This window comes from Sceloporus occidentalis, unplaced genomic scaffold (assembly GCF_023333645.1).
Source record: "Sceloporus occidentalis isolate IW3139 unplaced genomic scaffold, rSceOcc1.0.p SCAF_130, whole genome shotgun sequence".
NCBI lineage: Eukaryota > Metazoa > Chordata > Lepidosauria > Squamata > Phrynosomatidae > Sceloporus > Sceloporus occidentalis.
This window is the reverse complement of record NW_028317110.1, coordinates 2,810,001-2,835,269: the sequence shown is the minus strand read 5'-3', so window position 1 is coordinate 2,835,269 and position 25,269 is coordinate 2,810,001. Positions and strand designations below refer to the sequence as shown.

At 40.5% G+C, this 25,269-nt stretch overlaps 2 pseudogenes; both read right to left on the bottom strand.

Moving 5' to 3' along the window:
- Positions 1-1,234: 1,234 nt before the first annotated feature.
- On the bottom strand, positions 1,235-4,564 carry LOC149281633 (proprotein convertase subtilisin/kexin type 4 pseudogene; annotated as a pseudogene).
- An 8,351-nt stretch (positions 4,565-12,915) lies between these two features.
- Positions 12,916-16,245, bottom strand: LOC149281632 (proprotein convertase subtilisin/kexin type 4 pseudogene; annotated as a pseudogene).
- Positions 16,246-25,269: the final 9,024 nt, after the last annotated feature.

Genomic DNA, 25,269 nt, shown 5'->3' with positions numbered 1-25,269 from the left:
CAATATATAATACTTTATCAATGCTCACTCACCCTTACACATAGACATTCATGCTCAAAATATATTTTCTGTAAGATATAACAAAATATTTTTCTGTATGTGATGTAAGGATAAAAATAAAAATAGAGATGTTTGTTGCACTCACAAGTGTATTAGAAATAGAAAGCTCGTCAAAAATCCATACTTTCTTTCGTCTTAGGAGCTTCTGTGTAGAAGATAAGAAACGAAATAGTGCAATAAAAACGATATTGTTTAATGAATATAGATGTCCCAAGACACTGTATAAAATGTAATAAATTCTCGTTTTCCGATTTTAAAGTAATAGGGATAGATTTAGTATCCCCCCACTGGCGGGGAGGAGATGTAAAAGATATGCTATCAAGAAAAGAAACTGAATGGATATATAAATTTCAAACCTACAAGAAAGACGGATTGAATGTAGAATTCGATATATCCATTTTTTTGTGAATCCATTCATTTTTTGTGTATTAATTCCCTTTTCAAACAATCAAAATTTATTTTTTCTTTTTTAAATTATATTTATTTTATTAAGTTTTTATTTACAACATATTTTATCACACATACTAATTAAAATTGCATATAAGCGTTTTTATTCATATACTTTTTATATACACGATTTTATACACATGATTTTTAAACAATATTTTTACAAGATTTCTCTCTTTTAATAACATCATTTTTACACCATGTTTGTTCCATCTGAAGGTTAATTGTTCAACCACAGAACAGATGGATATCAGTAACATAATCGTGACAGCATTCAATTAATCAATTAGCGAGAGTACAATCAGAATACTTTCTTCTACATCTCTCTCTTATGTCTTCTTTCGTGTGGGAGTTCTGTCCAACAGGATAGATTCCTAAGAAAATAAAAATACATTCACTGAATACATTGGATCTTTAAATTGGTACCAATTAATATTGTTACTAAGTTGCTACATTGTTTCACTTGCCTATTGAGGTTTGGACGGATGCCAAACCACATACACAGATGTCTTCTATCTTGAATCAGCCTGTCTGTCTTTCCTTCTGTTGGTCCCTTGATGCTCTGCCGATATATCCCTGTAACTAGAAAAGATAGTTAAATGAAAAACATTCTATATGTCATGTTTTTAACTGTATAAATCTATTTTACACACTTACCGATTTACGAATACTGCCGACTACGAGTCCCGTTGACAGAATGAAACAGAGGGTTCCACAACATCTGCCGTTATTTCATCCTGAGGAATTAAAAAAGAAAAGAAAAAAGAAAAAAGACTAAACGTGATGACGTCGAAATGACGCAAATAGAACAAGACGGCGAGCCGGGACCTTTAAAAGAACCGCGAAAACACAGACAGGATACAGATTGATTTCTTAAATTTTCTCCTGAGGAAGCCAGAATTGGTGAAACGCGTTGAGATATTTTGGAAAACTTTACAACTATTGAAAACCTGGACTTTACATGGACTTGATGATCATCCACTTATCTTTATAAAGGACACTGCTCTTACGCATAACCCAGTTGTTATGCCTACTTGTTTGTAAGTTTTTAATCTATATTCATTAAACAATATCTTTTTTATTGCACTATTTCGTTTCTTATCTTCTACACAGAAGCTCCTAAGACGAAAGAAAGTATGGATTTTTGACGAGCTTTCTATTTCTAATACATTTGTGAGTGCAACAAACATCTCTATTTTTATTTTTTTCGTATTAACTTATTACACTATATTTGTTTTATTTTTTCCCACATATCTATGCGCCCCGACCTTTGCCTATACATCATTTGTTATAACACTTATGAGGAGTGTTGATCTGCGGGAGCAGCAAGATTTGTAGGGTACTGTAATTTATTTCATATTCATTTTTTAAGACCTACCCACTCGTGAAGGTGTTTCTTTTCCGTTCTATATTGTGATGTAAGGATCTGGGGTATTACATAACTTTTAAGTCACTTAAATGCAAAATAAAACCAAACATGTCAGTGGTGACATTAAGTCACATAAAAATGATGTATTTCCAATCTTTAATCAATGTGCATTGCTATAGAATGCTTGATTCTTGTTTTGGAATCCACACAAGATATGAAATCTGAGATCGGTCTAAGCTTTTCCTTCAAGCATGCGAGCACGGTTTAATTGTTTTATTATTCAACATAAAATTTCCAGGTACTTAAAATCTAAATTTGTAAAATATAGCAAGGAAAAGGTATTTTTGCCAAATAGTAAAAGGAATTTTATTGGTGTAACAGTGCTATCCGCGTCAGGTTGGGTCTCTACTCTCCCTTGTTGAATTTGTCCTCATCAGTGTTCAAAAGCAAAGGAAATCTCCTCCCTGCGCAGATTCCAGATCTGATTTAGAGCACGGTGGTTGCCCATCAGACGGGACTGGGGTCTACTCGTGATCTTTTTCGTAGATACCAGTGAATGAAAACCACCAGCGGTCCCATAACCATTACAATGGCCGCACTCATTATCACTGCCACTAATGTTGTTTGAGGGATCCGGATGAATGAGGCGTTCTGTAAGTCTACACTTGGGGAGTCAGATCTTACGCATGAGTTGTCTTTTCCATTATATTCGTATAAAGGGGAACAGGAAGTGCAATTATTGGCAGACGACCCTTTACACGTAAAGCAGGATGGGTGGCAAGCGGCACAAGAACGAACAAGGTGAAAGCTGCTGGGCTCTGACACCTCCGCTCTCTGCGTAGACTTAAAGTATTTGGCAGGGCAGTAAGATAGACAGAGCTTTCCAAAGGTATAATATGGTGCCAAACATTCTATGCACGACCCATTTCTATCCCGCCTCAGACACTTTCTCATGACAGACTTCTTGATTTTCCTGGACATCATGTGTTCATCTGTCCCGTACAAAATCAACGTGACGTGATGTAGAAATCCGTGGTTGGTGTAGCTTCCTCTGTTCCTAAATTCTAAGGTCCAAAGGCCCAATGGATTTTCATCCCAAGATTGTGTGGTCATGAAGGACCAATCTCTGTACCCATCAGTGCTGGTATCATGTGGTCTCTTGCCCATCAGCACAGAACGGGTGCCCATAGGACTGGTAAGATAGATTTCCAGGTCACCTCTGCGACTGTAGCTGAGGGTCATTTGGGCTTGGACATGCTCAAGGGATGTTATGTGATTGGGGGACCCAGAACAGGCAGTGACATTGTAAGTCAAAATCAGATCTGAATGCACTCTTTTAGGGGTGCTCACAATTGTTATGAGGCACTTTCTTTGAGGCTGCGTTGTCTCCCATGTTTCGGCCAGCTCCACTACTCGTCCAGCATGCAAGAGTCCGTAGCCGAAAAAGTGGCTCACTTTTCTTCCCACTCCATTTATGACCCAATCGTCAGCCATTAGGTGGGCAGGACTGGACGCTCTTACCACGATATGTTGTATATCCCTCCATGTAAGAGCTGGGTTTGCCTCCAATGCCAAAGCAAGGATCCCGGCAGCAAGTGGAGTGGCGGCTGAAGTCCCGGTGTGTTTATCTGTACACGTGTGGCGTATATCAGTGGTGATAAAAGTCTCTTCCTCACCACCACCGCTGCTGTAAGTGCTTGTAAGTTTGCATGCACACGCCTCACTGTAACAAGGGACTGTTCCATGATTTGTGACACCCCCAACAGCAACAGTGTAGATACTGTTGGAGTAGCCGTCACTGTTGCAGTTGTCATTCCTGCCACCGTTTCCAGATGCCCAAACAAAGATAGATCCAAGGCCACGGCGGCCATTTAGTATTCCTTGGTAAAAAGCCTCAGAAGACAACATTCCTGGTCCATCCAGTATCTTTCCATCATCAGTGGGACCCCAGCTGGCGCTATAAATGTCAATATGCTGTGGGTTCAAACTCAACGACTGAGCTTCAACAAAGTCTGTGACTATCCCATCCAGCATTCGCACACCTCCTATTCTAGCGTTGTATGCTACTCCAGCGCCGCAGATATCATTATTGGCAACCGCAGCCACCTCGCCTGCACAGCGGGTCCCGTGGTTGGTCTCATTAGATGAGTTATATCGGGGCTGAGGGTCAGGATCGTCGTCATTAAAATCATAACTCGCTTCCGGATCATAGTTTAATGCGAGATCGGGGTGGTCCTTTTCAAGCCCATCATCCAGAACGGTCACCACCACGCCTCGTCCGGTATATCCACGGTTCCAAGCAGTCTGGATGCCTAAGTCAAGATTTTTACCCAGGTACCACTGCAAGCTGAAGAGGGGGTCTGTGGGAACCATACTAGGCTGTCTTTTCTCCCTTCTCCTCAGCGTCTGCTGCTCAAACCAGCTAACCTTGGGTTCTTTTTTCAGTTGAATATTTCTACCCCAGTGAGGGCTGAAGGATTTCCTTTGAATGCCACGATGAGATAAATGGTAGAAATCACTGCCAAGCACCACCTGGCCAAGGTTGATGAAACCGAATTTCTGTGCAATACGTTCTGCCTCTACAGAGCCATCAGGTATGTGCACAGCCCAGCTATTTGTGTAAATCTCCAAAGTAAAGATCACATGGATCAGAACAGTAACAACGAAAACCAGAGCTATGCTCCTCATCTTGTACTGTCAGCTTACAAAAGCATCTGTTGGCCTAACGGCCAGTGCTTTTATAACCTACACTATGTCACAGTAGAAGGGCGTGGCACATCTGTTACATCACAATAGCAGGGCGGGGCTCGGAACTCTCAGCGACAAGCCGGCTAGACAACGCTTACAGTTATGATGTCAATATATAATTCTGAAACAGTAGTGTGTGATTATATATATATATATATATATATATATATATATATATACACGGTATATACACACACACACATATATACATATCACACACAGACTACCATTCTAAAATGTGGGGTCACTTGGAAAATAAATGTCTAGCTGTAACAATTGCAAAAGGGGTTTTCTAATTATTGATTAGCCTTTTAAATTTAAACTTGGATTAAACACAACGTGCCGTTGGAACACAGCTACAATCATTCAGTCATTTATAACATTAATGATGCCTGTGCTGTATTTCTGATGCATTTCATGTCATTTTAATAGACAACATTCGTTTTCTTACAAAAAGAGAGACAGATCTATGTGACCTCGTACTTTTGAATGGTAGAGTATATATATATATAATTATAATTATATATATATATATATATATATTGCCAAGAGAACGCCAAGTATAAACAAAACCCTTGGGGACTCTAATCAAGATAATCTAACAGAGTAATAAAGTGACATTTAAAGAAGCGACGTGATTAAGGGTTCAAAATGGTGTAAAAAAGGCACGAGAAGACAAGCAGTCGCAGGGTCGGCCCCTGTACTTACGCCACTGACCAAGATGGCTCCGGATATAAAAACATCAAATCCATGGCATGTAGCTGTATGTCCTGACTGAGTGGTGGCGGTTAACACAGTAAGGGAATATAGATATGAATGGGATCGGCATATTGTTATCCCGACTCCTGAGTGAAGATGCGAGTCTGCAGTCAAACTCTATTCCTATGTTTCTTTTTTTTTTTGATTCCCATTGCTATGTTTCATGTACAAAGTGAAATATGTTTTAATGATCCCTTTTTTTCCCAGTGTGATACCCACAGTGTTAGCAAATGCATACACACGTATATAACCCTGGGGGGACCTGTGGGATCAATAAGGATGTCCTCCATGATGAGAGAGGCACAACCAGGGTTCATGGAATTTTATTAAGGAGAAAAACTACACAAAATCCTGATCCGTTTCATACATTTATTATACATCTATGCACAGACATGTAGTACATACATATATTCCATTTAATCTGTAATAATTGAAAACTGTTCAGATCTTTAGTCATAATATAAACAAAAGCCACATAATAGCTTGATTTATACTTTCTATGCCGACTATCCGTTTTAATGGGTTAACTACTTCCATGTCTGCTTATGGTGAACATTTCGCCCTCACAAACACGGCAGCTCCTTGAGATGAGGTACAGATGGCAGACCGCGCGGAGGGCACTGGGTGTACAGAACGGCACTAGAAGCATGAAATAAATACGTTAAAAAAAAACCACTGTATTTGTTGTTCGGTTTTGTTTATAATCCAGTCCCTCGTTTGATTGCTGCTAAAACACCGACATGTTTAGTGCGGCTGGTAACAGGCGGTGACCCGCCAACACGTCCTCTTCATGCGGAAGCTTTATATATATACGAGACCAGAGTTCTCCTCATTCCACGGTAAGCTGGACACTGTCACTTTGACCGTGCTGATCGTGTTTCCGTGCTGAAAAACATCAAGAATATTATCTTTTATTTATAATATAATATATATTTAGAATATATTCCTATAGTCCATACATTCAGAGTCTGACAAAACTAGAACTGACAGATTAAAAACGATCATTTACGTTAAGTAAATAGAGACCGGTCCGTAAACTTACAGTCTAGAGGATATTTCGATTCAATGGCCACCATCCTAGATTAAAACGCAAAAATTAACACATCTACCACTTTTGCTCCGGTTACATAGTTACATAGTTACATAGGCTGAAAAAAGACATGCGTCCATCAAGTTCAGCCTTTCCTATATCTGTTAATTTGTTGCTGTTTGATCCAAAAGAAGGCAAAAAACCCTGGCTTCGCTCTTTCCAATTTTGCACTAACCAGGGAAAAAAATTCCTTCTTGACCCCAAAATGGCAGTCAGATTTCTCCTTGGATCAATAAGCTGTTTCCCCATAATTAAAGATTATATCCCTGAATATTATGTTTTTCCAGGTATCCATCCAGTTGCAGTTTAAACGTCTGTACAGACTCTGATAAAACTACCTCTGCAGGCAGAGAATTCCACATCCTTACTGCCCTTACTGTAAAAAACCCTTTCCTCTGCTTTAGTCTAAATCTCCTTTCTTCCAGTCTAAATGCATGACCACGTGTCCTATGCATAGTCCTGTTTATGAACAGATTTCCACACAATGGTTTGTATTGGCCCCGAATATATTTATATAATGCTATCATATCCCCTCTGAGGCGACGTTTTTCTAAACTAAACAGATTTAAATTAGTTAACCTTTCTTCATAACTATATTGCTCCATTCCTTTTATTAATTTTGTAGCCCGCCTCTGCACCCTTTCTAGTGCTATGATATCCTTCTTCAGAAAAGGCGCCCAAAATTGCACAGCATATTCAAGGTGCGGCCTTACCATTGATTTATACAGAGGCAAAATTATATCTTTATTCCGCGACTTGATGCCCCTTTTTATACACGACAATACCTTACTGGCCTTAGCAACCGCAGACTGACACTGCACATTGTTGCCTAGTTTGTTGTCTATAACAATTCCCAAATCCTTCTCATTTGTCATTACCCCTAATTCACTACCGTTTAGGGTGTAGGTTGCTTGTGCATTCGCTACCCCGAAGTGCATAACTTTACATTTATCTACATTGAATTTCATCTGCCATTTGAGTGCCCAGTCCCCCAGTCTATCTAGATCCCTCTGCAGCACATTAATATCCTGCTCGCCCTGTATAACTTTACCTAGTTTTGTGTCATCTGCAAACACAGAAACATGACTTTCAATGCCTCCTGCCAGGTCATTTATAAATATGTTGAATAAAATTGGTCCCAGAACAGAACCCTGAGGGACACCACTTACCACTTTTGACCAGCTTGAAAATTTACCATTTATAACAACTCTCTGTTCTCTACCTCTAAGCCGATGTTCTACCCAAGAACAAGAATTTGCATCTAGGCCAATTTCCTTCAGTTTGAATACTAACCTATTGTGTGGAACCGAGTCAAACGCCTTGGCAAAAACCAAGTAGATTCCATCCACCGCGACCCCCTGATCCACACTTCTACTACCATCTACCATCTTAGCTTCTAGAACTTCCTTGTCATTGACATGACCACCATACTACCTCTCACCCCATCACTGATACCCCCACACCACCTCTCACCCTTCCTCTGTGCCTTATGTTTGTCACCCCATTCCCTCAAGATTGTAAGCTTGCAGGGTCCTCTCCACCAAATGTATCGGTTTGTCTCGTCAGACCCCTTGAATTTATGTATTGTATTAAGCGCTGCGTAAACTGTTGGCGCTATATAAATAAAAGATAATAATAATAATAATAAGATTATTAAGGCAGAGAACCAATTAACACTTTTCTGTTATAATATAGGGGGTTTTAATTTTTTATTTTATAATGAAATTAATAAAACACATAATATTCATAATTCTACCAAACTCAAACTATCTCTGCCAGCCTCATCCAAAAAAAGCATGCTGTATTTTTTATAATACAATACAAGGCAGTTAAAGGGGGCATATTAATCACTGAATGTTTAACTAGACTTGAGTACATGGACCAAAAATGATTTGGACACAATTTCAATTTTTCCTTTCCTGCACCTTTCGGTTTGGATGAGATTCAGGGTTTTTTTTTTGTTTTTGTTTTTATTATTATTATTATTATTATTATTAGTGCTCCATTCACTATCACACTCTCAATGTCCTCATACCTTTTTCGCCAGCCAGCATAGCCGAGCAGAAATCAGGAAGAAGATGACCAAGAAAGAAGATGGGGACACGGAAGAGATTAATGGGAAAATGTGTGCTGACGACCTATAGGATATGCCACAGCGTTTCGGCAGTGAAACAACTTATTTTCTCTTATTATACCCTATAGGGATTCATCTGTCATTCTCTAGCACACAGCTATATTTTCACTTAATCTGACTCTTAGAACCTGTGACTGTACTAAGTATGTGTGTACCAAAATCTACGTTTTATTCCTATGAACACTGACCCAGTGCTGTCATTCCGTAGGGGAAAAAAAAAAAAGATATAATTTCACTTAGTTTGACTCCAGAAAAAAACACAAAACATCTTATTACATTGGACATTTAACCATTTAACATTTAATCATTCATCTGTCACTCCCTAAAACACAGCAATTGTTTAAAATGCTATAAAGGGTGATAATGGCTCACATGCAGGGTTCTCAACTACTAATGTGTTAACTGCTCCAATTTAATTGTACAGCGCATCTTAATTTCTTTCTCTGAACAGATAAAGGGTAATAATAATTCCATCTAATCTAACTACCGCATTTGCTCGATTATAAGACGACCCTGATTATAAGACGACCCCCCAAATCTGAATATTAATTTAGGAAAAAAAGAAAAAGCCTGAATATAAGACGACCCTAAAGGAAAAAAGTTTTACCAGAAAATGTTAATTCATGTAAACTATTTTTTTTATAAAGCTATGATTGAGAAAAATATTTTTTTTGTTTTTAATTCCTTGTATTTTCCAACCTGTCCCCCAGTTACGCACATCTGCCCCCAGGCTTGCCACTCCAATATGGCACTGTGGCCCATGATATGCCTTTTAACCCTCTATATGCCACTGTGCCCCATGGTATGCCTTTTGACCCCCTATGTGCCACTCTGCCTCCAGAAATGCCTTATACCCCTAAATGCCACTCTGGCATTTAGGGGGTTAAAATGCATATTATGGGGCAGAGTGGCATATAGGGAGGTATAAGGCATTCCAGGAGGCAGAGTGGAATTAAGGGAGTTAAAAGGCATTGTATAGAGCACTCTGCCTCCAGAAATGCCTTATACCCCTATATGCCACTCTGGCATTTAGGGGGTTAAAAGGCATATTATGGGGCAGAGTGGCATATAGGGAGGTGAAATGCCTTATACCTCCCTATATGCCACTCTGCCCCATAATATGCTTTTTAACCCCCTAAGTGCCAGAGTGGCATATAGGGGTATAAGGCATTCCAGAAATGCCCTATGCCCCCATTTAACACACACACACACACACACACACACACACTTACTTACTTACCGGTGCTTCCAATTTCCTGCTGTTTTGCCGGGGCAGCGGGTTAACATCTCCTTCCGCTGCAGCGGGGTTTGTTGGCAGCGGGGTTTGTCTGCGTCCGTCTCATATAGCTTCCCTGGCTGTCAGAGATCAGAGTTCCCCGCACCGGTGCGAGGAACTCTGATCTCTGACAGCCGGGGAAGGTATACGCGACGGACGCAGACAACCCCCGCTGCTAGCCACACCTCCTTCCGGCTGCAGCGGACGTTGTGTACGCGGATCGCTGCCCCGGCAACACAGCAGGAAGCACCGGTAAGTGTGTGTATGGGGGGGGAGACAGGAGGATCCAGGTCCCCTGCAGCGGTGCGGGGGATCTGGATCTTAGTCTCATAATCAGACCTCTATTTGAGGTCTGATTAGAAGACGACCCCGATTAGAAGACCCAAAATGTGGGGTCACTTTCATGTATCAATTGCAAAAGGTTTTTTTAACGATTGATTAGCCTTTTAAACTTGGATTAGCAAACACAACGTGCCGTTGGAACGCAGGAAAGATGGGTGAGATAAAGAGCCTCAAGAGTTATTCCATTAAAAATCACCAAAAAAGAATACCAGCTCTTCATCTAAACCCAGAGAAAGATGGGAAAGGGCAGACCTCCTGGAAGTATAATCTGTCGGCACTAAAGAGATTACCTGCTAGCCATACTGACCACAGAACATAATAAAACAAAACAAAAGTACACTCAGCACTGGAGATACATAATAATGTCGATCCTTAAAAGAAGGAAAAAAAAACAAGCACTATAATAGAATATCTGGAACAGACACATCGCGGACCCCTTCTGGCACACTAACTGTGAATAACGGTCAGGGACCCAGAACCTCCTCTAATGATCACACAAACCGCTATCTCCAGCGGCGCACACAGGCGCGGACCCGCATACATCTCCACACGGCCGACATAACAGTAACAACACGGCAACACCGTAAACTACACGGGTGTAGACAACAATCTCCTGACCATACAAAGTGCTCGTGTTACTCCGGGACACAAGAATTATAGCAAAACATTCCTATTAGAAGGAGGACATCCTAAGAGGAATGTAATAGTCTTAAAACTTTAAGATGTAGGGTTTATAAAAATTCAAAAAAAAATCACTTTTTATGCCCCTTTTATTATAGTCTACGGCCTACGGCCTTCCTTTTTATCCTCCCTGTTAGCATGTACCATGTTTCAGTTCTCTTATGACATAAATGAGCTCTAATGACGCCATATAATTACTAATTCACGCAAACACGAACATTACAAATGAGTGTGAATGTGCAGGTGAAACCTGTGACAGCCGGTAGCGCGGATGCAGAATAAAGGTATTTGGCGGTACTACAGACTTCCAAGAGCCCCAACACCGGCCCATTTAAACATAAAGGCATGCGGTCACCTGCTCACTAAACCGGCTCTCCTTGGCATTCTGTACCGGCGGGGCGACCACGAACCCCAAACACACAGGGAGCAGGAGCGGGTTCATGTCCTGTCACTCGTACCGGAGTCCCTCACAGCATTCTGACACAACGTCGCTTCCTGCTTCCTGCTCAACTGGCGAGAAAAGAGCGCTGGGATTGGTCCACGCATTCTAGCGGCTGAATGCTCGCTCATTATTGGTCAGAACTGATGACACGTCCTCCCAATAGCAATGCGCACCCGCCATCTTTATTCCTGGCAGCGATTACGCTACTGTTCGTGATCTGTCGCTTTTTCATTTATCTGTTTTGTGTACGGAATTCGTGTGGATTCTCATAACACTGTCTATATGTTTATTATCTGAAGCAAAACGATTGTTGAATAAAATAAATATTGTTTCCAATATATAATACTTTATCAATGCTCACTCACCCTTACACATAGACATTCATGCTCAAAATATATTTTCTGTAAGATATAACAAAATATTTTTCTGTATGTGATGTAAGGATAAAAATAAAAATAGAGATGTTTGTTGCACTCACAAGTGTATTAGAAATAGAAAGCTCGTCAAAAATCCATACTTTCTTTCGTCTTAGGAGCTTCTGTGTAGAAGATAAGAAACGAAATAGTGCAATAAAAACGATATTGTTTAATGAATATAGATGTCCCAAGACACTGTATAAAATGTAATAAATTCTCGTTTTCCGATTTTAAAGTAATAGGGATAGATTTAGTATCCCCCCACTGGCGGGGAGGAGATGTAAAAGATATGCTATCAAGAAAAGAAACTGAATGGATATATAAATTTCAAACCTACAAGAAAGACGGATTGAATGTAGAATTCGATATATCCATTTTTTTGTGAATCCATTCATTTTTTGTGTATTAATTCCCTTTTCAAACAATCAAAATTTATTTTTTCTTTTTTAAATTATATTTATTTTATTAAGTTTTTATTTACAACATATTTTATCACACATACTAATTAAAATTGCATATAAGCGTTTTTATTCATATACTTTTTATATACACGATTTTATACACATGATTTTTAAACAATATTTTTACAAGATTTCTCTCTTTTAATAACATCATTTTTACACCATGTTTGTTCCATCTGAAGGTTAATTGTTCAACCACAGAACAGATGGATATCAGTAACATAATCGTGACAGCATTCAATTAATCAATTAGCGAGAGTACAATCAGAATACTTTCTTCTACATCTCTCTCTTATGTCTTCTTTCGTGTGGGAGTTCTGTCCAACAGGATAGATTCCTAAGAAAATAAAAATACATTCACTGAATACATTGGATCTTTAAATTGGTACCAATTAATATTGTTACTAAGTTGCTACATTGTTTCACTTGCCTATTGAGGTTTGGACGGATGCCAAACCACATACACAGATGTCTTCTATCTTGAATCAGCCTGTCTGTCTTTCCTTCTGTTGGTCCCTTGATGCTCTGCCGATATATCCCTGTAACTAGAAAAGATAGTTAAATGAAAAACATTCTATATGTCATGTTTTTAACTGTATAAATCTATTTTACACACTTACCGATTTACGAATACTGCCGACTACGAGTCCCGTTGACAGAATGAAACAGAGGGTTCCACAACATCTGCCGTTATTTCATCCTGAGGAATTAAAAAAGAAAAGAAAAAAGAAAAAAGACTAAACGTGATGACGTCGAAATGACGCAAATAGAACAAGACGGCGAGCCGGGACCTTTAAAAGAACCGCGAAAACACAGACAGGATACAGATTGATTTCTTAAATTTTCTCCTGAGGAAGCCAGAATTGGTGAAACGCGTTGAGATATTTTGGAAAACTTTACAACTATTGAAAACCTGGACTTTACATGGACTTGATGATCATCCACTTATCTTTATAAAGGACACTGCTCTTACGCATAACCCAGTTGTTATGCCTACTTGTTTGTAAGTTTTTAATCTATATTCATTAAACAATATCTTTTTTATTGCACTATTTCGTTTCTTATCTTCTACACAGAAGCTCCTAAGACGAAAGAAAGTATGGATTTTTGACGAGCTTTCTATTTCTAATACATTTGTGAGTGCAACAAACATCTCTATTTTTATTTTTTTCGTATTAACTTATTACACTATATTTGTTTTATTTTTTCCCACATATCTATGCGCCCCGACCTTTGCCTATACATCATTTGTTATAACACTTATGAGGAGTGTTGATCTGCGGGAGCAGCAAGATTTGTAGGGTACTGTAATTTATTTCATATTCATTTTTTAAGACCTACCCACTCGTGAAGGTGTTTCTTTTCCGTTCTATATTGTGATGTAAGGATCTGGGGTATTACATAACTTTTAAGTCACTTAAATGCAAAATAAAACCAAACATGTCAGTGGTGACATTAAGTCACATAAAAATGATGTATTTCCAATCTTTAATCAATGTGCATTGCTATAGAATGCTTGATTCTTGTTTTGGAATCCACACAAGATATGAAATCTGAGATCGGTCTAAGCTTTTCCTTCAAGCATGCGAGCACGGTTTAATTGTTTTATTATTCAACATAAAATTTCCAGGTACTTAAAATCTAAATTTGTAAAATATAGCAAGGAAAAGGTATTTTTGCCAAATAGTAAAAGGAATTTTATTGGTGTAACAGTGCTATCCGCGTCAGGTTGGGTCTCTACTCTCCCTTGTTGAATTTGTCCTCATCAGTGTTCAAAAGCAAAGGAAATCTCCTCCCTGCGCAGATTCCAGATCTGATTTAGAGCACGGTGGTTGCCCATCAGACGGGACTGGGGTCTACTCGTGATCTTTTTCGTAGATACCAGTGAATGAAAACCACCAGCGGTCCCATAACCATTACAATGGCCGCACTCATTATCACTGCCACTAATGTTGTTTGAGGGATCCGGATGAATGAGGCGTTCTGTAAGTCTACACTTGGGGAGTCAGATCTTACGCATGAGTTGTCTTTTCCATTATATTCGTATAAAGGGGAACAGGAAGTGCAATTATTGGCAGACGACCCTTTACACGTAAAGCAGGATGGGTGGCAAGCGGCACAAGAACGAACAAGGTGAAAGCTGCTGGGCTCTGACACCTCCGCTCTCTGCGTAGACTTAAAGTATTTGGCAGGGCAGTAAGATAGACAGAGCTTTCCAAAGGTATAATATGGTGCCAAACATTCTATGCACGACCCATTTCTATCCCGCCTCAGACACTTTCTCATGACAGACTTCTTGATTTTCCTGGACATCATGTGTTCATCTGTCCCGTACAAAATCAACGTGACGTGATGTAGAAATCCGTGGTTGGTGTAGCTTCCTCTGTTCCTAAATTCTAAGGTCCAAAGGCCCAATGGATTTTCATCCCAAGATTGTGTGGTCATGAAGGACCAATCTCTGTACCCATCAGTGCTGGTATCATGTGGTCTCTTGCCCATCAGCACAGAACGGGTGCCCATAGGACTGGTAAGATAGATTTCCAGGTCACCTCTGCGACTGTAGCTGAGGGTCATTTGGGCTTGGACATGCTCAAGGGATGTTATGTGATTGGGGGACCCAGAACAGGCAGTGACATTGTAAGTCAAAATCAGATCTGAATGCACTCTTTTAGGGGTGCTCACAATTGTTATGAGGCACTTTCTTTGAGGCTGCGTTGTCTCCCATGTTTCGGCCAGCTCCACTACTCGTCCAGCATGCAAGAGTCCGTAGCCGAAAAAGTGGCTCACTTTTCTTCCCACTCCATTTATGACCCAATCGTCAGCCATTAGGTGGGCAGGACTGGACGCTCTTACCACGATATGTTGTATATCCCTCCATGTAAGAGCTGGGTTTGCCTCCAATGCCAAAGCAAGGATCCCGGCAGCAAGTGGAGTGGCGGCTGAAGTCCCGGTGTGTTTATCTGTACACGTGTGGCGTATATCAGTGGTGATAAAAGTCTCTTCCTCACCACCACCGCTGCTGTAAGTGCTTGTAAGTTTGCATGCACACGCCTCACTGTAACAAGGGACTGTTCCATGATTTGTGACACCCCCAACAGCAACAGTGTAGATACTGTTGGAGTAGCCGTCACTGTTGCAGTTGTCATTCCTGCCACCGTTTCCAGATGCCCAAACAAAGATAGATCCAAGGCCACGGCGGCCATTTAGTATTCCTTGGTAAAAAGCCTCAGAAGACAACATTCCTGGTCCATCCAGTATCTTTCCATCATCAGTGGGACCCCAGCTGGCGCTATAAATGTCAATATGCTGTGGGTTCAAACTCAACGACTGAGCTTCAACAAAGTCTGTGACTATCCCATCCAGCATTCGCACACCTCCTATTCTAGCGTTGTATGCTACTCCAGCGCCGCAGATATCATTATTGGCAACCGCAGCCACCTCGCCTGCACAGCGGGTCCCGTGGTTGGTCTCATTAGATGAGTTATATCGGGGCTGAGGGTCAGGATCGTCGTCATTAAAATCATAACTCGCTTCCGGATCATAGTTTAATGCGAGATCGGGGTGGTCCTTTTCAAGCCCATCATCCAGAACGGTCACCACCACGCCTCGTCCGGTATATCCACGGTTCCAAGCAGTCTGGATGCCTAAGTCAAGATTTTTACCCAGGTACCACTGCAAGCTGAAGAGGGGGTCTGTGGGAACCATACTAGGCTGTCTTTTCTCCCTTCTCCTCAGCGTCTGCTGCTCAAACCAGCTAACCTTGGGTTCTTTTTTCAGTTGAATATTTCTACCCCAGTGAGGGCTGAAGGATTTCCTTTGAATGCCACGATGAGATAAATGGTAGAAATCACTGCCAAGCACCACCTGGCCAAGGTTGATGAAACCGAATTTCTGTGCAATACGTTCTGCCTCTACAGAGCCATCAGGTATGTGCACAGCCCAGCTATTTGTGTAAATCTCCAAAGTAAAGATCACATGGATCAGAACAGTAACAACGAAAACCAGAGCTATGCTCCTCATCTTGTACTGTCAGCTTACAAAAGCATCTGTTGGCCTAACGGCCAGTGCTTTTATAACCTACACTATGTCACAGTAGAAGGGCGTGGCACATCTGTTACATCACAATAGCAGGGCGGGGCTCGGAACTCTCAGCGACAAGCCGGCTAGACAACGCTTACAGTTATGATGTCAATATATAATTCTGAAACAGTAGTGTGTGATTATATATATATATATATATATATATATATATATATACACGGTATATACACACACACACATATATACATATCACACACAGACTACCATTCTAAAATGTGGGGTCACTTGGAAAATAAATGTCTAGCTGTAACAATTGCAAAAGGGGTTTTCTAATTATTGATTAGCCTTTTAAATTTAAACTTGGATTAAACACAACGTGCCGTTGGAACACAGCTACAATCATTCAGTCATTTATAACATTAATGATGCCTGTGCTGTATTTCTGATGCATTTCATGTCATTTTAATAGACAACATTCGTTTTCTTACAAAAAGAGAGACAGATCTATGTGACCTCGTACTTTTGAATGGTAGAGTATATATATATATAATTATAATTATATATATATATATATATATATTGCCAAGAGAACGCCAAGTATAAACAAAACCCTTGGGGACTCTAATCAAGATAATCTAACAGAGTAATAAAGTGACATTTAAAGAAGCGACGTGATTAAGGGTTCAAAATGGTGTAAAAAAGGCACGAGAAGACAAGCAGTCGCAGGGTCGGCCCCTGTACTTACGCCACTGACCAAGATGGCTCCGGATATAAAAACATCAAATCCATGGCATGTAGCTGTATGTCCTGACTGAGTGGTGGCGGTTAACACAGTAAGGGAATATAGATATGAATGGGATCGGCATATTGTTATCCCGACTCCTGAGTGAAGATGCGAGTCTGCAGTCAAACTCTATTCCTATGTTTCTTTTTTTTTTTGATTCCCATTGCTATGTTTCATGTACAAAGTGAAATATGTTTTAATGATCCCTTTTTTTCCCAGTGTGATACCCACAGTGTTAGCAAATGCATACACACGTATATAACCCTGGGGGGACCTGTGGGATCAATAAGGATGTCCTCCATGATGAGAGAGGCACAACCAGGGTTCATGGAATTTTATTAAGGAGAAAAACTACACAAAATCCTGATCCGTTTCATACATTTATTATACATCTATGCACAGACATGTAGTACATACATATATTCCATTTAATCTGTAATAATTGAAAACTGTTCAGATCTTTAGTCATAATATAAACAAAAGCCACATAATAGCTTGATTTATACTTTCTATGCCGACTATCCGTTTTAATGGGTTAACTACTTCCATGTCTGCTTATGGTGAACATTTCGCCCTCACAAACACGGCAGCTCCTTGAGATGAGGTACAGATGGCAGACCGCGCGGAGGGCACTGGGTGTACAGAACGGCACTAGAAGCATGAAATAAATACGTTAAAAAAAAACCACTGTATTTGTTGTTCGGTTTTGTTTATAATCCAGTCCCTCGTTTGATTGCTGCTAAAACACCGACATGTTTAGTGCGGCTGGTAACAGGCGGTGACCCGCCAACACGTCCTCTTCATGCGGAAGCTTTATATATATACGAGACCAGAGTTCTCCTCATTCCACGGTAAGCTGGACACTGTCACTTTGACCGTGCTGATCGTGTTTCCGTGCTGAAAAACATCAAGAATATTATCTTTTATTTATAATATAATATATATTTAGAATATATTCCTATAGTCCATACATTCAGAGTCTGACAAAACTAGAACTGACAGATTAAAAACGATCATTTACGTTAAGTAAATAGAGACCGGTCCGTAAACTTACAGTCTAGAGGATATTTCGATTCAATGGCCACCATCCTAGATTAAAACGCAAAAATTAACACATCTACCACTTTTGCTCCGGTTACATAGTTACATAGTTACATAGGCTGAAAAAAGACATGCGTCCATCAAGTTCAGCCTTTCCTATATCTGTTAATTTGTTGCTGTTTGATCCAAAAGAAGGCAAAAAACCCTGGCTTCGCTCTTTCCAATTTTGCACTAACCAGGGAAAAAAATTCCTTCTTGACCCCAAAATGGCAGTCAGATTTCTCCTTGGATCAATAAGCTGTTTCCCCATAATTAAAGATTATATCCCTGAATATTATGTTTTTCCAGGTATCCATCCAGTTGCAGTTTAAACGTCTGTACAGACTCTGATAAAACTACCTCTGCAGGCAGAGAATTCCACATCCTTACTGCCCTTACTGTAAAAAACCCTTTCCTCTGCTTTAGTCTAAATCTCCTTTCTTCCAGTCTAAATGCATGACCACGTGTCCTATGCATAGTCCTGTTTATGAACAGATTTCCACACAATGGTTTGTATTGGCCCCGAATATATTTATATAATGCTATCATATCCCCTCTGAGGCGACGTTTTTCTAAACTAAACAGATTTAAATTAGTTAACCTTTCTTCATAACTATATTGCTCCATTCCTTTTATTAATTTTGTAGCCCGCCTCTGCACCCTTTCTAGTGCTATGATATCCTTCTTCAGAAAAGGCGCCCAAAATTGCACAGCATATTCAAGGTGCGGCCTTACCATTGATTTATACAGAGGCAAAATTATATCTTTATTCCGCGACTTGATGCCCCTTTTTATACACGACAATACCTTACTGGCCTTAGCAACCGCAGACTGACACTGCACATTGTTGCCTAGTTTGTTGTCTATAACAATTCCCAAATCCTTCTCATTTGTCATTACCCCTAATTCACTACCGTTTAGGGTGTAGGTTGCTTGTGCATTCGCTACCCCGAAGTGCATAACTTTACATTTATCTACATTGAATTTCATCTGCCATTTGAGTGCCCAGTCCCCCAGTCTATCTAGATCCCTCTGCAGCACATTAATATCCTGCTCGCCCTGTATAACTTTACCTAGTTTTGTGTCATCTGCAAACACAGAAACATGACTTTCAATGCCTCCTGCCAGGTCATTTATAAATATGTTGAATAAAATTGGTCCCAGAACAGAACCCTGAGGGACACCACTTACCACTTTTGACCAGCTTGAAAATTTACCATTTATAACAACTCTCTGTTCTCTACCTCTAAGCCGATGTTCTACCCAAGAACAAGAATTTGCATCTAGGCCAATTTCCTTCAGTTTGAATACTAACCTATTGTGTGGAACCGAGTCAAACGCCTTGGCAAAAACCAAGTAGATTCCATCCACCGCGACCCCCTGATCCACACTTCTACTACCATCTACCATCTTAGCTTCTAGAACTTCCTTGTCATTGACATGACCACCATACTACCTCTCACCCCATCACTGATACCCCCACACCACCTCTCACCCTTCCTCTGTGCCTTATGTTTGTCACCCCATTCCCTCAAGATTGTAAGCTTGCAGGGTCCTCTCCACCAAATGTATCGGTTTGTCTCGTCAGACCCCTTGAATTTATGTATTGTATTAAGCGCTGCGTAAACTGTTGGCGCTATATAAATAAAAGATAATAATAATAATAATAAGATTATTAAGGCAGAGAACCAATTAACACTTTTCTGTTATAATATAGGGGGTTTTAATTTTTTATTTTATAATGAAATTAATAAAACACATAATATTCATAATTCTACCAAACTCAAACTATCTCTGCCAGCCTCATCCAAAAAAAGCATGCTGTATTTTTTATAATACAATACAAGGCAGTTAAAGGGGGCATATTAATCACTGAATGTTTAACTAGACTTGAGTACATGGACCAAAAATGATTTGGACACAATTTCAATTTTTCCTTTCCTGCACCTTTCGGTTTGGATGAGATTCAGGGTTTTTTTTTTGTTTTTGTTTTTATTATTATTATTATTATTATTATTAGTGCTCCATTCACTATCACACTCTCAATGTCCTCATACCTTTTTCGCCAGCCAGCATAGCCGAGCAGAAATCAGGAAGAAGATGACCAAGAAAGAAGATGGGGACACGGAAGAGATTAATGGGAAAATGTGTGCTGACGACCTATAGGATATGCCACAGCGTTTCGGCAGTGAAACAACTTATTTTCTCTTATTATACCCTATAGGGATTCATCTGTCATTCTCTAGCACACAGCTATATTTTCACTTAATCTGACTCTTAGAACCTGTGACTGTACTAAGTATGTGTGTACCAAAATCTACGTTTTATTCCTATGAACACTGACCCAGTGCTGTCATTCCGTAGGGGAAAAAAAAAAAAGATATAATTTCACTTAGTTTGACTCCAGAAAAAAACACAAAACATCTTATTACATTGGACATTTAACCATTTAACATTTAATCATTCATCTGTCACTCCCTAAAACACAGCAATTGTTTAAAATGCTATAAAGGGTGATAATGGCTCACATGCAGGGTTCTCAACTACTAATGTGTTAACTGCTCCAATTTAATTGTACAGCGCATCTTAATTTCTTTCTCTGAACAGATAAAGGGTAATAATAATTCCATCTAATCTAACTACCGCATTTGCTCGATTATAAGACGACCCTGATTATAAGACGACCCCCCAAATCTGAATATTAATTTAGGAAAAAAAGAAAAAGCCTGAATATAAGACGACCCTAAAGGAAAAAAGTTTTACCAGAAAATGTTAATTCATGTAAACTATTTTTTTTATAAAGCTATGATTGAGAAAAATATTTTTTTTGTTTTTAATTCCTTGTATTTTCCAACCTGTCCCCCAGTTACGCACATCTGCCCCCAGGCTTGCCACTCCAATATGGCACTGTGGCCCATGATATGCCTTTTAACCCTCTATATGCCACTGTGCCCCATGGTATGCCTTTTGACCCCCTATGTGCCACTCTGCCTCCAGAAATGCCTTATACCCCTAAATGCCACTCTGGCATTTAGGGGGTTAAAATGCATATTATGGGGCAGAGTGGCATATAGGGAGGTATAAGGCATTCCAGGAGGCAGAGTGGAATTAAGGGAGTTAAAAGGCATTGTATAGAGCACTCTGCCTCCAGAAATGCCTTATACCCCTATATGCCACTCTGGCATTTAGGGGGTTAAAAGGCATATTATGGGGCAGAGTGGCATATAGGGAGGTGAAATGCCTTATACCTCCCTATATGCCACTCTGCCCCATAATATGCTTTTTAACCCCCTAAGTGCCAGAGTGGCATATAGGGGTATAAGGCATTCCAGAAATGCCCTATGCCCCCATTTAACACACACACACACACACACACACACACACTTACTTACTTACCGGTGCTTCCAATTTCCTGCTGTTTTGCCGGGGCAGCGGGTTAACATCTCCTTCCGCTGCAGCGGGGTTTGTTGGCAGCGGGGTTTGTCTGCGTCCGTCTCATATAGCTTCCCTGGCTGTCAGAGATCAGAGTTCCCCGCACCGGTGCGAGGAACTCTGATCTCTGACAGCCGGGGAAGGTATACGCGACGGACGCAGACAACCCCCGCTGCTAGCCACACCTCCTTCCGGCTGCAGCGGACGTTGTGTACGCGGATCGCTGCCCCGGCAACACAGCAGGAAGCACCGGTAAGTGTGTGTATGGGGGGGGAGACAGGAGGATCCAGGTCCCCTGCAGCGGTGCGGGGGATCTGGATCTTAGTCTCATAATCAGACCTCTATTTGAGGTCTGATTAGAAGACGACCCCGATTAGAAGACCCAAAATGTGGGGTCACTTTCATGTATCAATTGCAAAAGGTTTTTTTAACGATTGATTAGCCTTTTAAACTTGGATTAGCAAACACAACGTGCCGTTGGAACGCAGGAAAGATGGGTGAGATAAAGAGCCTCAAGAGTTATTCCATTAAAAATCACCAAAAAAGAATACCAGCTCTTCATCTAAACCCAGAGAAAGATGGGAAAGGGCAGACCTCCTGGAAGTATAATCTGTCGGCACTAAAGAGATTACCTGCTAGCCATACTGACCACAGAACATAATAAAACAAAACAAAAGTACACTCAGCACTGGAGATACATAATAATGTCGATCCTTAAAAGAAGGAAAAAAAAACAAGCACTATAATAGAATATCTGGAACAGACACATCGCGGACCCCTTCTGGCACACTAACTGTGAATAACGGTCAGGGACCCAGAACCTCCTCTAATGATCACACAAACCGCTATCTCCAGCGGCGCACACAGGCGCGGACCCGCATACATCTCCACACGGCCGACATAACAGTAACAACACGGCAACACCGTAAACTACACGGGTGTAGACAACAATCTCCTGACCATACAAAGTGCTCGTGTTACTCCGGGACACAAGAATTATAGCAAAACATTCCTATTAGAAGGAGGACATCCTAAGAGGAATGTAATAGTCTTAAAACTTTAAGATGTAGGGTTTATAAAAATTCAAAAAAAAATCACTTTTTATGCCCCTTTTATTATAGTCTACGGCCTACGGCCTTCCTTTTTATCCTCCCTGTTAGCATGTACCATGTTTCAGTTCTCTTATGACATAAATGAGCTCTAATGACGCCATATAATTACTAATTCACGCAAACACGAACATTACAAATGAGTGTGAATGTGCAGGTGAAACCTGTGACAGCCGGTAGCGCGGATGCAGAATAAAGGTATTTGGCGGTACTACAGACTTCCAAGAGCCCCAACACCGGCCCATTTAAACATAAAGGCATGCGGTCACCTGCTCACTAAACCGGCTCTCCTTGGCATTCTGTACCGGCGGGGCGACCACGAACCCCAAACACACAGGGAGCAGGAGCGGGTTCATGTCCTGTCACTCGTACCGGAGTCCCTCACAGCATTCTGACACAACGTCGCTTCCTGCTTCCTGCTCAACTGGCGAGAAAAGAGCGCTGGGATTGGTCCACGCATTCTAGCGGCTGAATGCTCGCTCATTATTGGTCAGAACTGATGACACGTCCTCCCAATAGCAATGCGCACCCGCCATCTTTATTCCTGGCAGCGATTACGCTACTGTTCGTGATCTGTCGCTTTTTCATTTATCTGTTTTGTGTACGGAATTCGTGTGGATTCTCATAACACTGTCTATATGTTTATTATCTGAAGCAAAACGATTGTTGAATAAAATAAATATTGTTTCCAATATATAATACTTTATCAATGCTCACTCACCCTTACACATAGACATTCATGCTCAAAATATATTTTCTGTAAGATATAACAAAATATTTTTCTGTATGTGATGTAAGGATAAAAATAAAAATAGAGATGTTTGTTGCACTCACAAGTGTATTAGAAATAGAAAGCTCGTCAAAAATCCATACTTTCTTTCGTCTTAGGAGCTTCTGTGTAGAAGATAAGAAACGAAATAGTGCAATAAAAACGATATTGTTTAATGAATATAGATGTCCCAAGACACTGTATAAAATGTAATAAATTCTCGTTTTCCGATTTTAAAGTAATAGGGATAGATTTAGTATCCCCCCACTGGCGGGGAGGAGATGTAAAAGATATGCTATCAAGAAAAGAAACTGAATGGATATATAAATTTCAAACCTACAAGAAAGACGGATTGAATGTAGAATTCGATATATCCATTTTTTTGTGAATCCATTCATTTTTTGTGTATTAATTCCCTTTTCAAACAATCAAAATTTATTTTTTCTTTTTTAAATTATATTTATTTTATTAAGTTTTTATTTACAACATATTTTATCACACATACTAATTAAAATTGCATATAAGCGTTTTTATTCATATACTTTTTATATACACGATTTTATACACATGATTTTTAAACAATATTTTTACAAGATTTCTCTCTTTTAATAACATCATTTTTACACCATGTTTGTTCCATCTGAAGGTTAATTGTTCAACCACAGAACAGATGGATATCAGTAACATAATCGTGACAGCATTCAATTAATCAATTAGCGAGAGTACAATCAGAATACTTTCTTCTACATCTCTCTCTTATGTCTTCTTTCGTGTGGGAGTTCTGTCCAACAGGATAGATTCCTAAGAAAATAAAAATACATTCACTGAATACATTGGATCTTTAACCCCTTCAATCCCCTATAGACGTACCGGGACGTCTAGCCTTTCGTGCAGCGTCAGGAACACATCCCTGCCGCTGCACGGGAGAACAGGCTGTCGTTTGACAGCCTGGACCCCCCCCTGCAGCCCGATCCCCTGTAACAACTTGGTGTGTCATTAGCCTTGGGGGACTGAACCACATCCAGGTCAGTGACATTACTGCCGGATGTGCGACACTGGGGGAGAGAGAGAGAGAGAGAGATAGAGACAGAGAGAGTTCGTTTTGCAGAGCTGCAGTGCTTAGTGCAAAACCACATTATATATTGGGGATAGTGTAGTGTTTTAGAAATTGGCCAGGTAGGTACAATGGCGCAACATGTCTTCAGCGCTGAGGAGGCTCATGACTGCCTCACTCAGTCTGATGACGATGCCACTCTGACCGCGTCAGACGCCGAGGCCACTCTGACGGCGTCAGACGCCGAGGCCACTCTGACTGCATCAGATATTGATCCAATATCTGAGGAATCCTGCTGTGCGTCAGATAATGACGAGTCAGAGGAAGACGATGATGGCCAGGGTCCATCTGGCAAAGCCAGGCGTGGAGAGCCTGACTCTAAATATAATTGGGTGCCCCCAAATATGATAGACCCAGTAATCCCTGCTTTTACTGCGACTCCTGGCATCAGATGTGACATCGATGCTAGCGAGCCAAAGTCATTTTTCCATTTAATGTTTGCCCCCGAGTTTTTTGAGCTGCTAGCAGCTCAAACAAACCTCTATGCAGCCCAGTGTCAGGCAGCTGACCAAGGAGACAGAAGCCAGACCTGGTACCCCACTGACTCCCATGAAATTAAAAGATTTTGGGCCCTGACCCTTATGATGGGCATTGTGAAAAAGCCCACGATACGCTCCTATTGGAGCACAGATCCCGTAATATCCACCCCTGCTTTTTCCCAAATAATGCCCCGGAACAGGTACTTTGGGCTCCTAAGATTTTTACATTTTACCGA